The sequence below is a fragment of the Salmo salar genome, chromosome ssa02, assembly GCF_905237065.1.
Source record: "Salmo salar chromosome ssa02, Ssal_v3.1, whole genome shotgun sequence".
Classification (NCBI taxonomy): domain Eukaryota; kingdom Metazoa; phylum Chordata; class Actinopteri; order Salmoniformes; family Salmonidae; genus Salmo; species Salmo salar.
Genome location: NC_059443.1, coordinates 10,550,339 through 10,566,923, shown reverse-complemented (window position 1 = coordinate 10,566,923; position 16,585 = coordinate 10,550,339). Strand labels below are relative to the sequence as shown.

At 40.2% G+C, this 16,585-nt stretch overlaps 1 pseudogene; it reads left to right on the top strand.

Moving 5' to 3' along the window:
- Positions 1–1,640: 1,640 nt before the first annotated feature.
- On the top strand, positions 1,641–15,270 carry LOC123727837 (sodium-dependent neutral amino acid transporter B(0)AT1-like; annotated as a pseudogene).
- The last annotated feature ends 1,315 nt before the right edge of the window (positions 15,271–16,585 follow it).

The following is a 16,585-nucleotide window of genomic DNA, read 5'->3' as shown; positions in this document are numbered from 1 at the left end:
TCTTAGATCGAGGGACTCCGGACATGTAAGTACATTTTAGTATTTCATTGTAACTTAGAATAACATTAGAGGAATGTAGCTGGCATTAGCTACCTGAGGTCTCTTGAGGTTATAGCAGACATTAAAGGGCTACGGAAAGTGGGAAGCAAACTACATATTGAGTCAATACTGCCATCTATTGGTAAACATAATACTTAACATACACTGAGTGTACAAAACATTAAGAACACCTGCTCTTTCCATGACGTAGACTGACCAGGTGAAAGACATGATCCTTTTTTCATGTCACTTGTTAAATCCACTCCAACTCAGTGTAGATGAAGGCGAGGCGACAGGTTAAAGAAGGATTTTTATGCCTTGAGACATGGATTGATACGTGTGCCATTCAGAGGGTCAATGGGCAAGACAAAATATTTAAGTGCCTTTGAACGGGGTATGGTAGTATGTGTCAGGCGCACCGGTTTGTGTCAAGAACTCCAACGCTGCTGGGTTTTTCACACTCAACAGTTTCCCCTGTGTATCAAGAATAGTCCACCACCCAAAGAACTTCCAGCCAACTTGACACAACTGTGGGAAGCATTTAAGTTAACATGGGCCAGCATCCCTGTGGGGCAACGCTTTCGACACCTTGTAGGATTCCATGCCCCAGGGAATTGAGGCTGTTCTGAGGGCATACTTTCATTCTGCAGCACTAGAGGGCAGAGTTAGCTATTCAACGGAAGTCATAAATTACTCCTCTTCAAATGTAGTTCTCATTATTTCTTGCTGTAGTTTTTTATGAATCTCCACTGCTTTTGCTACTCTGTATTAGCTTGCTCTAACGAGGGTTTAGGTTCAGGTTGTTGTTTCTAAAAGGGTAGCATGGCCATCCTCCAACTAAATATTTCCTAATACATTTCAACTTATTTGACGGAGTTGATTGCACGATTGATTCTAATATGATGCCATTTCAATATGAATGGATACTGCTGTCAGGCCTGAGAGCCAATAGATGGTAGTGACTGGTCTGACCATGGATGTGCTGTACAGAGTCCACATGGGTGAGTTGGGAGGCTGCCCTCTTGAGATAAGTGTGCAGATGGTATATTTAAGCAATAAGGCCCGAGGGGGTGTGGTATTTGGCCAATATTCCACGGCTAAGGGTTGTTCTTAGGCACCATACAATGCCTAATCAGCATTCAGGGCTCAAACCACCCAGTTTATAATAATTCTTATGCCATGATCAAATCAAAACTTTGTGGATACAGAGAATCCCCATGAATAACACAGATAAAACAGCTAAAGTACTCTGTACAGTAACCAACAATAACATAATGATCCTCACCATCACAACCACCATCTAATTGGAGTTAGTTCTACTCTATAGAGAAGAACCCAACAGTATATTAGATACAAATAACAGTGTTGAATGTTGAACCTTCATTGGAATTGATACCACTCATAAAAGAGTCATAGAGATCGTTATCAGAGGCTAATGACTATAGATTACCATGGTGTACTAGCATGAGGCATACGGAATGGGGTTGTGGCGTGTGCAATGCGCCTCACATCCATCAAGACATTGATTATAATCGAACAGTTTTGCCCTTATAAATAGCCTCCTTTGAACAGTGGACAGATTACACATACATTGGACTCCATAGAAAGTAGTAACATTTTCCATTTGCATTGAGCCTGTCCATCTGCGTGGAAGGAACCATGAGGTGTTTACAGGTACCCAACCAAGGCCTGGAAGAAAGGATCCCTTCCTATGAGGAACTGGAAAAGCTGGAGAATGAGGAGGCTGGGGACAGACCCAAATGGGACAACAAGGCCCAGTACATGCTGACTATCGTAGGTTTCTGTGTGGGGCTGGGGAACGTCTGGCGCTTCCCGTACCTTTGCCAGAGCCATGGGGAGGTAGGTGTTGCTGAATGTGTTGTTGAGAGTAGGGTTGCAGAATACCGGTAACTTTCCAATAATTGATGTGTCTTCCAGAAATCCTGGTTTGAAGATTCCCTTAATACAAAGGGGAATAAGCAGGAAATACAGACATTTTGGGAAAGTTACTGTAATTTTGCAACCCTGTGTTTCTTTATGTACATACAACAGCAACAGATAACCTCTCCTCCACCCTGCTTCTTGTTCTGTTCTCAGGTGCATTCATGATTCCTTTCCTGATCCTACTGGTTCTAGAAGGTGTTCCCCCTGCTCCATCTGGAGTTTGCTATTGGTCAACGTCTAAGGAAAGGCAGTGTGGGTGTCTGGTCTACCATCCATCCATACTTGACTGGCATTGGTAAGCAAAACACTCCATAGGAATTTAGACATGGGTAAAAATAGACCAAATCTCATTGGGCCACGGTGTTGTGTTGTGTTGTGTTCCATAGGCATTGGATCCATGTGTGTGTCCTTTCTGGTCAGCCTGTACTACAACACCATCATGGCCTGGGTGATGTGGTACTTCTTTAACTCCTTCCAAGATCCGGCTGCCTTGGAGCCAATGTCCAGTCAATGCCAACATGACAGGTAAGGCATCCATAGGTAGTTAAGCTATAATGATGGAAAATTATTAACTTTATACACACCCCTTATTTCGTTTCCTGTAACTCTGTCTTCAGTTGCTTCATTCTATTGTATTTTGCCATGTGAATGAATTAAATGAACTTTACCCAGGCCTGGTGTCAGAGTGTGAAAGAAGCTCTCCAGTGGATTACTATTGGTACAGAGAGACCCTGAACACCACCCCAGACATAGACAACGCAGGTGGGCTACAGTGGTGGATGGTCCCATGCCATGTGTCTGCCTGGGCGTTGCTGTTTATCTGCATAAGTCGAGGCATTGAGACTACTGGGAAGGTCGCGGCATAACCTCTGGACAGCAAATCACTTTATAATACTAAAGCAGCAGCAGCTGTCAATGTCAAAATGATCAAGGTTATGTTTATAGGCATTTGGTTATTGAAGCACTGAATCAATGTTTCCTTTTTATGATATTATAGCCATATACAAAGAAATACAGAATGATTTGTTTTACTATACTGAACAAAAATATAAATGCAGCATGCAACAATTTCAACAATTTTACTGAGTTATAGTTCATACAAGGAAATCAATTAATTGAAATAAATTCATTAAGCCCTAATCTATGGATTTCACATGACTGGGCGCCACTTGGGAGCCAGGCACAGGCCCAGCCAATTACACGTATGTTAAGCCGATTGGGCATACTGCCATATTCTCTAAAATGACATAGTGGCTTATGGTAGAAATTAACATTCAACTCTCTGGCAACTGCTTTGGTGGCCATTCCTACAGTCAGCATGCCAATTGTACGCTCCTTCAAAACTTGAGACATCTGTGGCATTGTGTTGTGTGACAAAACTGCACATTTTAGAGGGGCCTTTTATTGTCCCCAGCACAAAGGTGTGCCTGTGTAATGATCATGCTGTTTAATCAGCTTCTTGATATGCCACACCTGTCAGGTGGATGGATTATCTTGGCAACGGAGAAATGCTCACCAACAGGGATGTAAACAAATGTGTGCACAAAATTTGAGAGAAATAAGCTTTTTGTGCATATGGAACATTTCTGGGATCTTTTATTTCAGCTCATGAAACATGGGACCAACACTTTACATGCTGAGTTTATATTTTTGTTCAGTTTATATATTGATGCAATAAAGCATGTTACCATAGCACTCAAATGACCCAGCTGTTTTTAATAACAGCTTTGTTGACCTTTCTGACACCACTTCGACAGTGTAAACAGTTGTAGACAGTGTTCACGTTCTAATTTTAATGTATTTTATATATTTGTATTGCATATTGTATTATATACTGTATATACAGTGTATGGCACCATGGTGCAAACCTGGACAGAAAATGTGTAGTTTATTTGAAAATACCAACTTTTCAAACACTCGATGTAGACAAATATAGTTTATATAGAGTTTCAGCTAAAAGACAAACAAATGTAGTATTTTGAATACCTCTCAGAAAACCAAATAATATTTGAAGGTATTTGAATATATGGCTGTCAAATATTTGATGAAGAATCCAAAAAAATAAACCAGTTAGTTGAATTAGTCAAAATATTTTATTATAACCATGTGGTTCGTAGGGCTCTTAGATATGAGTCGTAATTTAGCCTATAACCTAGAATGAAATACACGAGGGACATGGAATCACCGCCACATTAGAGTAGAACACATTTGCAGCTTTAAACTAACAAATATATTTTCATAATGAGTGAGACATAAGGTAATACAGTAACACATGACATTAAGTTCTTATACTTGTATAGTAACTTTGTCATTATTACAACAAGAACATTGTTTTTAAATTTGACTTAAGCAGTTGATTTATAATTGAATAATAATGGAGTTATTACATAAGTGGAATAAGGAACAGTCACAATTCCTCTTGTGTACAGCAGTTACAAAAACACTCAGGTCATTGCTATGCGATTAAAATGCAATTGACAAAGTATTGTGTAACAACATGCTAATAAAATGTTGTTCCAAAAGTAATTAAAGTTTATTACACAGGTACAAGAACAGTTTAATGTTAAGTGTTACTGAGAAGCTAACAGTAACAAAGTACGGGCATTAAGTGTCGAAAGGAAACTAAATGTCCCAACTATAGACAAGGTAGGTGGAAAATCATGTTAGTTTGCATTCTGAGTAAACTATCCCTTTAAAGATGGTATAGTGTGTGTTTGACAAGAACACAAGCCCTCAGATGGACAAAGAGGTTCGGAGTTGTTTTTGCTAAGCATTCAACTTGCTGTTAGTAATGTTTGCAAATTGCTTTGAATTACTCTCCGGTATTTTTCAGGTGTCATAAAATGAATGGCAGCTTTCGACCTTTTCAGTAGCATGTTGAAGGAGTCATACAGTAGTTGAGCATCACAACTTATTTATACTCATCTGTACAAAATATCATTGATATATTTGGTTTTACTTGATTATGTGCACCTGGGGCAATAGAAATACAAGAGAATATACATTTACAAAATGTTCAGATAGAAATGTATCATGTAGATCAAGACTGTCAGATAAATTGGAATAGTATAGGGCATTGTGTGTTGTCTATTCATTCTATTCCTATCTTCAACATGCAGTTCTAGATACAGCCCTGCCAGTTGAAGGCAGCCAATCCAATAGTTTCAGAAAAATAGTCACTTCCTGAGATCTGTATTCAAATAGTAAAAAATAAAATCTATATTCAAATTGTTGTAGTCACCTCCAAGTAACTATTTGTTACCCCAGAATTAGTTGTACTTTCCACAAAGCATTGTTAAACTTATAGTTATCCTAGGTCTGACATGGTGACATATCAGTAGTATATCACCCCTAATGACATATCAGTAGTATATCACTCTAATGACATACACTGCAACTCATATATCTCAGCTTCTGTGACATTAAACTGCAATCGTAATATGTGATTATTTTATGTATCCATAGTGACATATATTTAACTAATGTCAGCTTTGCGTAACATATTTACAATAGTTATACACTACCGGTCAAAAGTTTTAGAACACCTACTCATTCAAAGGTTTTTCTTCATTTTTACTAATTTCTACATTGTAAAATAGTGAAGAATAGTGAAGACATCAACACTAAGAAATAACACATATGAAATCATGTAGTAACCAAAAAAGTGTTAAAGAAATCAAAATATATTTTACATTTGAGATTCTTCAAATAGCCACCCTTTGCCCTCGATGACAGCTTTGCACACTCTTTGCATTCTCTCAACCAGCTTCATGAGATAGTCACCTGGAATGCATTACAATTAACAGGTGTGCCTTGTTAAAAGTGAATTTGTGGAATTTCTTTCCTTCTTAAAACCTCTTAAGGATCTGACCCTTTAAAACAAAATGTTTTGCCTAAAATGACATACCCAAATCTAACTGCCTGTAACAGGACCTGAAGCAAGGATATGAATATTCTTGATACCATTTAAAAGGAAACACTTTGAAGTTTGTGGAAATGTGAATTAATGTAGGAGAATACAACACATTAGATTTGGTAAAAGATAATACAAAGAAAAAAACATGCGTTTTTTGTTTTGTTTTTGTACCATCATCTTTGAAAGGCAAGAAAAGGCCATAATGTATTATTCCAGCCCAGCCGCAATTTAGATGTTGGCCACTAGATGGCAGCAGATTATGTGCCAAGTTTTAGACTTATCCAATGAACCATTGCATATCTGTTCAAAATGTTGTATCAAGACTACCCAAATGTTCATCATTGTGCACTCCTCAAACAATAGCACAGTATACTTTCACCATAATAGCTACTGTAAATTGGACAGAGCAGTTAGATAAGCAAGAATTGATGCTTTCTGCCGATATCAGATATGTCTATGTCGTGGGATTTTTAAAAATTACTTACAACTTCATGCTAATCACATTAGCCTACGTTAGCTCAACCATCCCGTGGTGGGGACACCAATCCCATAGAGGTTAATGCGTTTGAGCAAATCTGAAGAGAGCCCTATTTGTTAAAAAATGAAGTCCATATTATGACAAGAACAGCTCAAATAAGCAAAGAGAAACGACAGTCCATCATTACTTTAAGACATGAAGGTCAGTCAATCAGGAAAATGTCAAGAACTTTGAAAGTTTCTTCATGTGCAGTCGCAAAAATCATCAAGCGCTATGAAGAAACTGGCTCTCATGAGGAACGCCACAGGAATGGAAGACCCAGAGTTACCTCTGCTGCAGAGGATACGTTCATTAGAGTTACCAGCCTCCAGAAATTACAGCCCAAATAAATGCTTCACAGAGTTCAAGTAACAGACACATCTCAACATCAACTGTTCAGATGAGACTGTGTGAATCAGGCCTTCATGTTGAACTGCTGCAAAGAAACCACTACTAAAGGACACCAATAATAAGAAGAGACTTGCTTGGGCCAAGAAACACGAGCAATGGACATTAGACCGGTGGATATCTGTCCTTTGGTCTGGAGTCCAAATTGGTGATATTTGGTTCCAACCGCTGTGTCTTTGTGAGTAGCGGTGTGGGGGAACGGATGATCTTCGGATGTGTATTTCCTACCGTAAAGCATGGAGGAGGAGGTGTTATGGTGTGGGGTGCTTTGCTGGTGGCACTGTCTGTGATTTATTTATAATTCAAGACACATTTAACGAGTATGGCTAACCACAGCGTTCTGCAGCGATACACCATCCGATCTGGTTTGGGCTTAGTGGGACTATCATTAGTTTTTCAACAGGACAATGACCCAACACACCTCCAGGCTGTGTAAGAGCTATTTGACCAAGAAGGAGAGTGATGGAGTGCTTCATCAGATGACCTGGCCTCCAACAATCCCCCCGATCTCAACCAAATTGAGATGGTTTTGGGATGAGTCGGACCGCGGAGTGAAGGAAAAACAGCCAACAAGTGCTCAGCATATGTGGGAACTCCTTCAAGACTGTTGGAAAAGCATTCCAGGTGAAGCTGGTTGAGAGAATGCCAAGAGTGTGTAAAAGCTGTCATCAAGGCAAACAGTGGCTATTTGAAGAATCTCAAATATAAAATATATTTTGATTTGTTTAACACTTTTTTGGTCACTACATGATTCCATATGTATTATTTAGTTTTGATGTCTTCACTATTATTCTACAATGTAGAAAATAGTAAACCCTTGAATGAGTAGGTGTTCTAAAACTTTTGACTGATAGTGTATGTCACTATTTTGACATATACTAATAAGTCCATGTTAGTATATTTGCTATAATAGTACACAAAACAGTAACTCATAACAACATCCCGCTCTCCTCCCATTAGGCTGTGTATATCACCTCAACATTACCCTGTGGTCTCCTCCCATTAGGCTGTGTATATCACCTCAACATTACCCTGTGGTCTACTGCCATTAGGCTGTGTATATCACCTCAACGTTACCCTGTGGTCTGCTCCCCATTAGGCTGTGTATATCACCTCAACATTACCTTATGTGGTGCTGACCATCTTTCTGATCAGAGGCTTGACCTTGAAAGGCTCTTTGAATGGAGTGAAGTTCCTCTTCACCCCAGATGTGAGTAGTTTACATTACTATCCCGTCATCGAACAAAAGTATTTATTCTAAGTATATAATATTCCAAGTTCAGCCACAGATCCAGATCCACGTAGAGTGCATCTAAGGCCTTTTAGCTAGCGTTAATATATGAGGTAGTATGAATCAAAACAACACGCCTAACAACTTTTCTCTGGGTGTGTGTTTCTCCAGATGAATGAACTAATGAACCCAACTACTTGGCTTGATGCGGGTGCCCAGGTTTTCTACTCATTCTCTTTGGCCTTTGGAGGTCTTCTGTCTTTCTCCAGCTACAACTCAGTGCAGTAAGTCCATACTGCTTGCTAATAACTACTAAATGACTTGTTGTTCACATCCCAGTTGAGACATTAAATCAATTCAAGACATATCATAACTTGTACATAACCACTGCAAGCTTAGGACCCAGTCCTACCTACCTCAAAGTGAGCACGCTTAACTTTCATCGTAAAATATTTTATTGACATTAATGCAGCCAAGATTTATGCAAAAGTTAAAGTTATGCTGCAATATATCTAGTTTATATTCAACCTTATGGCTGGATTCTGATGGGGTACGACAGTTGAACTAGAATCAAACCTTATGGCTGGATTCTGATGGGGATACGACAGTTGAACTAGATTCAAACCTTATGGCTGGATTCTGATGGGGTACGACAGTTGAACTAGAATCAAACCTTATGACTGGATTCTGATGGAGTATGACAGTTGAACTAGATTCAAGCCTTATGGCTGGATTCTGATGGGGTATGACAGTTGAACTAGATTCAAACCTTATGGCTGGATTCTGATGGGGTACGACAGTTGAACTAGATTCAAACCTTATGGCTGGATACTGATGGGGTACGACAGTTGAACTAGATTCAAACCTCATGGCTGGATTCTGATGGGGTACGACAGTTGAACTAGATTAATTCCTTATAGCTGGATTCTGATGGGGTACAACAGTTGAACTAGATTCAAATCTTATGGCTGGATTCTGATGGGGTACGACAGTTGAACTAGATTCAAACCTTATAGCTGGATTCTGATGGGGTACGACAGTTGAACTAGATTCAAACCTCATGGCTGGATTCTGATGGGGTACGAAGCGGTTGAACTAGATTAATTCCTTATAGCTGGATTCTGATGGGGTACAACAGTTGAACTAGATTCAAATCTTATGGCTGGATTCTGATGGGGTACGACAGTTGAACTAGATTCAAACCTTATAGCTGGATTCTGATGGGGTACGACAGTTGAACTAGATTCAAACTTTATGGCTGGATTCTGATGGCTGGATTCTTAATGTGTTCTATCTTTCCAGTAATAACTGTGAACAGCCATTCCAGATTGGTCCTTTAATGCAGCGGTCCCCAACCTTTTTTTGGGCCACGGACCGGTTTAATGTCAGACAATATTTTCACGGACCGGCCTTTATGGTGTGGCGGATAAATACACAAATAAAATGATACGACCCGGCATAAAAACGGTGGTATTTTTTTAATATAATAATAAACGTGATCCACTGTGTACTCGTATGCAACTTTATTAGCAGCGTCCTCGTAACATCGCAGACCAACAACATAACACTGAGTAACATCCTCTGCCCCCTAACACTCTCTGGTTGCTATGGTAACGTTTAAACGCCTTAAAATAAGATACAACACAAAAACAAATATAAAGTGCATGAAAAATACAACTCACCATAACGCTAAATCATTGGGAGCCCTGAGCTTGTTTCTCTGCAACACCGAGACGGTCCCATCTAGGGGTAATGGGGAGACAATGACACCCCGAAGTGTGTTGCTTATGTCCAGTCTACTCCGTAATTTTGTTTTGGTTGCTGTCACTGCAGAAAATCCCGCTTCACACAAATAGGATGTCGGAAATGGCAACAGGGTTTTCAGTGCTGTTGTGGCGATCTCAGGGTATGCTGCCATGACTTTGTTGTTGTCTCGAACATACTTTTAAGGCCGCCGTCATTTGCGATCTCCAGCAGTTGATCTTCTTCTTGCATAGACACATGCTGGATTCACCTGGTTTGTTGACAAATGGGTCGCGGATCCATTCCTTGGCAGTTTGTGGGTCTTTTGTGGTTTGGAAGTAGCGCTCAAACTCTTTTTAAAAGCAAAGACAGGTGATCGTGCACCCAGCTGGGACAATGAAGGCTCGGGCTCAGTCTCTTCCAAAATCCTTGGAATGTTTGAAACATGTCAAATATACCTCTGTTCACGCGCCGTCCCCACAAATCCAGTTTGGCTTTAAATGCAGCTACTTTATCTGCCAACTTGAAGACAGTTGTCATTTTCCCCTGAAGTGACCGATTGAGTTCATTGAGCTGGTTGAATATGTCGCGAGGTTTTCGCGACCCATTCCTCGTCACTGAAATGTGCTGCCAGCGGTGACTTTTTCTGAGAGAAATCTCTGCAGCGGCTCTCGTAATTCAAACACTCTGGCCGAGCGATCTCCCTCCCGGGATAACCATCTTATTTCTGTGTATAAGAGAAGGGTGTCTGTGCTCCGCGTTCATCTCCTCACAAAGCTGCTCGAACAGGCGCGAGTTAAGGGCGTGTGCTTTGATGTGGTTAATAACTTTAACAACATCATTCAATACGCTGTTAAGTTCCGGTGGTATTTTTCGGCTAGCCAGCATTTCCCCTGTGAATGACACAATCGCGTAGACTCACATTCAGGTGCAACCTCCTTAATCCGAGTAGTTAAACCAGACAGCAGCTCCATCTGTGCATATGCCGGACACAAAAGGACCATTTCAGTTTTCCTGATATATAATCATCCAGCGACTTGAATACTTCTCGCGGCTGTGGTTTTGGTTGGCAACGATAGCAAGGCACATAACATATCCTCATGCACATCCTCCTGATGAAGATATCGCAGACTAAACAAGTAGTATTGCCTTGTTGTCAAGATCTGTAGACTCTCTGTCAACCTGGAGTGCGTACCACACGGGTGATGTATTAATCCTCTCCAACAATTGTGTCTCAATGTCCTCTGCTATTTCCTCCAATGCTCCGAGTGACGTGGTAGCCAAAAGAGCACATGCGCTATCTTTTTAACAGCAGCCCTCTCCTAGAAGTTCACGGCAAAATGTCTTTAGTGGTGGGCAGGATAAATTCTTCCTCAGTGGTGAATGGCTTCTTAGCCTTAGCAATACGATTACCACCAAGTATGATGCTCTCAGTGCACTCGCATTTGTTGGTGTGGTGGCCCTCAGTAATTGCTTCTGTCCTTCTTGTTCATGCTTTTTTCTTTCAAAATACTCCGAAGGCTTGTCTTTTAATGCAGGGTGCTTGGTCTCCAAGTGGCGAAGCAGTTTTGAAGGCTTCATTGCCTCATTAGAGAGCCGATCGCCGCGACATATTATGCAGAGCGGGCTTGGTGCGCGGGAATCACCTGTCGCGATAAATCCATATTTTAAGTAGGACTCCTGGTATTGTCTGTTAATTTCTATGGGCTCGTGGGACGCCTAGCATCCCACCTGCGGGACACAGCCAGTGAAATATCAGGGCGGCAAATACAAAAACAACTAAATGTCATAATTCAATTATTTCTCAAACATACAACTATTTCACACCATTTTGAAGATACACTTCTCCTTGATGTAACCACATTGTCCGATTTCAAAAAGGCTTTACAGTGAAAGCAAAACATTAGATTATGTTAGGAGAGTACATAGACAAAAATAATCACACAGCCATTTCACAAGCAAGGACATGTGTCAATAAAACCCAAAACACAGCTAAATGAAGCACTAACCTTTGACGATCTTCATCAGATGACACTCCTAGGACATTATGTTACACAATACATGTATATTTTGTTCGATAAAGTTCATATTTATATCCAAAAACAGCATTTTACATTGGCGCGTGATGTTCAGAAAATGTATTCCCACCAAAATGTCCGGTGAATGTGCACATCAATTTACAAAAATACTCATCATAAACGTTGACAAAATATATAACAATTATTTAAAGAATTATAGTTGGACTACTCCTGGAGGCAACCGCTGTGTCAGCTTTTTAAAATAGCTTTACGGAGAAAGCACATTTTTTCAATATTCTGAGTACATAGCTCAGCCATCATGGCGAGCTATTCAGACACCCGCCAAGTTCGGGGCAACCTAAACTCAGAATTAGTATTAGAAATATTCTCTTACCTTTGCTGATCTTCGTCAGAATGCACTCCCAGGACTGCTACTTCCACAAGAAAGGTTGTTTTTGTTCGAAATAATCCATATTTATGTCCAAATACCTCCATTTTGTTTGTGCGTACAGATCACTTATCCAAAGGCATAATGCGCGAGAGCAGAACGAGAGACGAAAAGTCAAAATGTTCCATTACCGTACTTAGAAGCATGTCAAACGCTGTTTAAATCAATCTTTATGGTATTTTTCACGTAAAATTGCGATAATATTCCAACCGGACAAAAGCATATTCATTCAAGAAGAAAAAGAAGGAGGGGCGCGCTCGCGGGACCGAGCATATCCAATCCCTTTGTTGCCAGGCAGACCACTCAGTGAATGAGCTCCTATACTCTGCCCAGTGACAGGAGAATGCTCAAACCACTTTCTGAAGGCTTTAGACAGCCAATGGAAGCCTTAGGAAGTGCAATGTCCCCCACAGACACTGTAGTTTCGATAGAGATTCAAAAGAAGAACTACAATTCTCAGACTTTCCACTTCCTGCTTGGAATTTTCTCAGGTTTTTGCCTGCCATATGAGTTCTGTTATACTCACAGACACCATTCAAACAGTTTTAGAAACGTCAGAGTGTTTTCTATCCAAATCTACTAATAATATGCATATTCCAGTTTCTGGGCCAGAGTAGTAACCTGTTTAAATTGGGTACGTTTTTCATCCGGCCGTGAAAATACTGCCCCCTAGCCCAGACAGGTTAAATGCAGCTTGCTTTTTCTTGGAAGTCGTAGGCTCTTCTTCTGTCTCCTCACTGGGCCTTTTCCACTTCGCAAAGAAACTTTCCAAAGACGTTTGTTTTTTTACTCATTTTGCTAGCTTGTGTGTTTAATTTTAGCGGCAACGTATCACGTGACCGAGACAAGCGACAAGAGTGAGTCATAGACGGATGTAACAGAGGGAATCCGGTCATTTTTCTAAATAAAACATCGTTCAGACTCAGATAATAAATAAAACGGAAATAATGTAAGTTATTTATTCTTTCTCTGCGGCCCGGTACCAAATGACCCACGGACCGGTACCGGTCCGGGGTTGGGGACCGCTGCTTTAATGTGTTCTATCTTTCCAGTAATAACTGTGAACAGCCATTCCAGATTGGTCCTTTAATGTGTTCTATCTTTCCAGTAATAACTGTGAACAGGATGCAGTCATCATCTCTATCGTGAACGGAGCCACTGCTGTCTACGCTGCAACAGTCATTTACACCATCATTGGTTTCCGAGGCACAGAGAAGTTTGATGACTGTATTACTGGGTATGTACCTATACTAGAATTAAACTAGAGTTGTTGCATGAAGATATGAACTACCCTCTAAATAAATGTTTTTGCAGAAATATCCTGTCACTGCTGAATACATTTGATCTCCCAGAGGGAAACGTCACTGAAAGCAACTATGATCAGGTTCTTCATAATCTCAATGGAACATATCCAGAAGTCATTCAGGGGCTCAACTTGAAGACCTGTGACTTGAATTCTTTCCTTAGTGAGGTGATTCAATCATTTTTATAAAAGGGTACCTGAATGTAAAGTGTTACCAATATTTCTATAAGGTTTGGTGAGATGGATACAACACAAGTGGAGTATATGAGGCTTACTGTAAATATATCTTAGTTGCTAGGCTTCTGATTCATTCTCTCCTTGTGTTGCTACAGGGGGTTGAAGGAACTGGTCTGGCCTTTATCGTGTTCACAGAGGCCATCACTAAGATGCCTGTATCTCCTGTTTGGTCAGTCTTGTTCTTCATCATGCTCTTCTGTCTCGGCCTGTCCTCCATGTTTGGCAGTATCGAAGGAGTTCTGGTACCACTTCAGGACCTGGGGGTTTTCCCCAAGAGTTGGCCCAAAGAAGCCATCGCTGGTGAGATGAGACAAAGACATATGTCCCTTACACCATTTGAAGGATGGAGATCCCTTTGTTAAATATCTTTATCTTCTTCTTCTGTTACAGGGATAACATGTGTCCTCTGCTGCATTGTTGGACTGATATTTGTCCAAGGCTCAGGGAACTACTGGCTGTCACTCTTTGACAGCTATGGCGGGTCCATTCCTCTGCTGATCATTGCATTCTGTGAGATGGTCGGGGTTGTGTACCTCTATGGTATTGATAGGTGAGTAATACATTAATTCAGTTACACTATGGCATTGACAGGTTAGTATAGAAACCAAATTCTGTTGATTAACATGGTCCTTACATTCACCATAGATTCATTAGAGTCTGGGCACTAATGAATGTTGACTATGTATGTTATTCTAACAGGTTCAACGATGATATTGAGTTCATGATCGGCCACAAGCCCAACCTCTTCTGGCAGATCACATGGAGATTTGTCAGCCCCGCCATCATGTTTGTCATCTTTGTGTTCTACTTTATCACGAAAGTCCAAGAAACACCCATGTACAAAGCCTGGAACCCTGAATCGGTAAAGTTTCACTTTGTTGTCAGTGGCCAAATTAGTTAAGAAATTAAGAGATTTCCACTTGCTAATAGTAAATCAACGTGTATTCACATGTTCTCTATTGGGTGTTTGAAAAGATCTCACTAGACAGTGGCATCAGTAGCCTATAAACACACTTAACAAGGTTATTACTGTTTCTTCACAGGACAACTTCCCTACATTGGAGGAGAAGGAATATCCAACCTGGATCTTTGCTATAATCTTCATCCTGGCAGGAATCCCAGGTCTTTCTGTACCTCTTACGGCTGTTTACAAATGTTTGAGGAACCGCTGCTGCAAGAAGGATAATGAGTTTAAACAAGATGACTTAAACACTATTGCAAAACAAGTTCACCTGACGGATGAGGCTACTAAGAACAAACCAGACATCCCTGAGACAGCAGATGGAAGATAGTGATCAAATCACTAGTCCCATTGTTGTTTTCATGACATGTTTTCATTTGTTTAATTCATGCCACTGATAGCTGAAAGGAGTAGATACGTTTGATAGTTTTACACTACAAGTTTCACACTACAAGGTTGAATGGAATGAGGTATGGCAGAAAAGCCATTAAAGCTTACATTGATTGACACATTGTTGTAATTTTGTGCTGAAAAGTCAACATTAAACTAAATTTATATCCCTTGTTCTTGTTATGTTCTTGTTATAGTATAGTCCTCGGGGATTACCATTCAGTGTGTAGTTCTGGTCTTGTTATAGTATAGTCCTCATTACCTTTTTCTGGTCTTGTTATAGTATAGTCCTCGGGGATTACCATTCGTAGTCTGTTTTATGTATAGTTTAGCATTCAGTGTGTAGTTCTGGTCTTGTTATAGTATAGTCCTCGGGGATTACCATTCAGTGTGTAGTTCTGGTCTTGTTATAGTATAGTCCTCGGGGATTACCATTCAGTGTGTAGTTCTGTCTTTTATATGTAGTCCTCGGGGATTACCATTCAGTGTGTAGTTCTGGTCTTGTTATAGTATAGTCCTCGGGGATTACCATTCAGTGTGTAGTTCTGGTCTTGTTATAGTGTAGTCCTCGGGATTACCATTCAGTGTGTAGTTCTTTTTCAGTGTTTTTTTATAGTATAGTCCTCGGGATTACCAAGCTTTGTTATAGTGTAGTCCTCGGGGATTAGCATTCAGTGTGTAGTTCTGGTCTTGTTTTAGTATTCCTCGGGGATTAGCATTCAGTGTGCAGTTCTGGTCTTGCGACTTGGGCTAATAAATATTCCAGATAATTTACTGATTAATTACTGGAATAATGAATTGATCAGATTTATTTGATTAATCTGGTAATCCTGTTCAAATGAAAGGGGCACCATTAAGGGTTGCCTATAGAGACTCTTGAATTAACTCTATCAGTAGTTATCATTAATCGTTACAGTGTAAATCCTATCAACAATATAATCATTTTTACCATGTTTCCATTCTGAACAGTCGTTGAGGTCTGGAACCTCAAGAACCCAATAGCTCGCAAATTAACACAATGCCACAAATAATTCATTTAAGGTTTTATTTACTAGACTAAATCGGTTGGAAAATTAGGTAGTTAAAGATACTATATAAAAGCAGGGTATAACGGGATACAACACAGTTATTGAGGTGAGAATCTCCACAGGTCAATATGAATGAACTTCATTACTCAAGTCAGGCAATACTTCAACAGAACATTCACAGGACTTTTGAGAATGCCTTGATCTTAGTAATTGAAAGAGACAATGTGAAAGGGGTTCACCAACACAGGCTTTCACAACCTTGACCTTATAGAGAGCTTCACCAACCAGGAATAGACAATGAACTAGGCAATCAGTTAGCCTCCGAATGTGGACAATGCCGGGACAGTATTGACCATGGGCTCGTAAATTAGACCAGCCGTCTTACAATTACTCAATGACTTC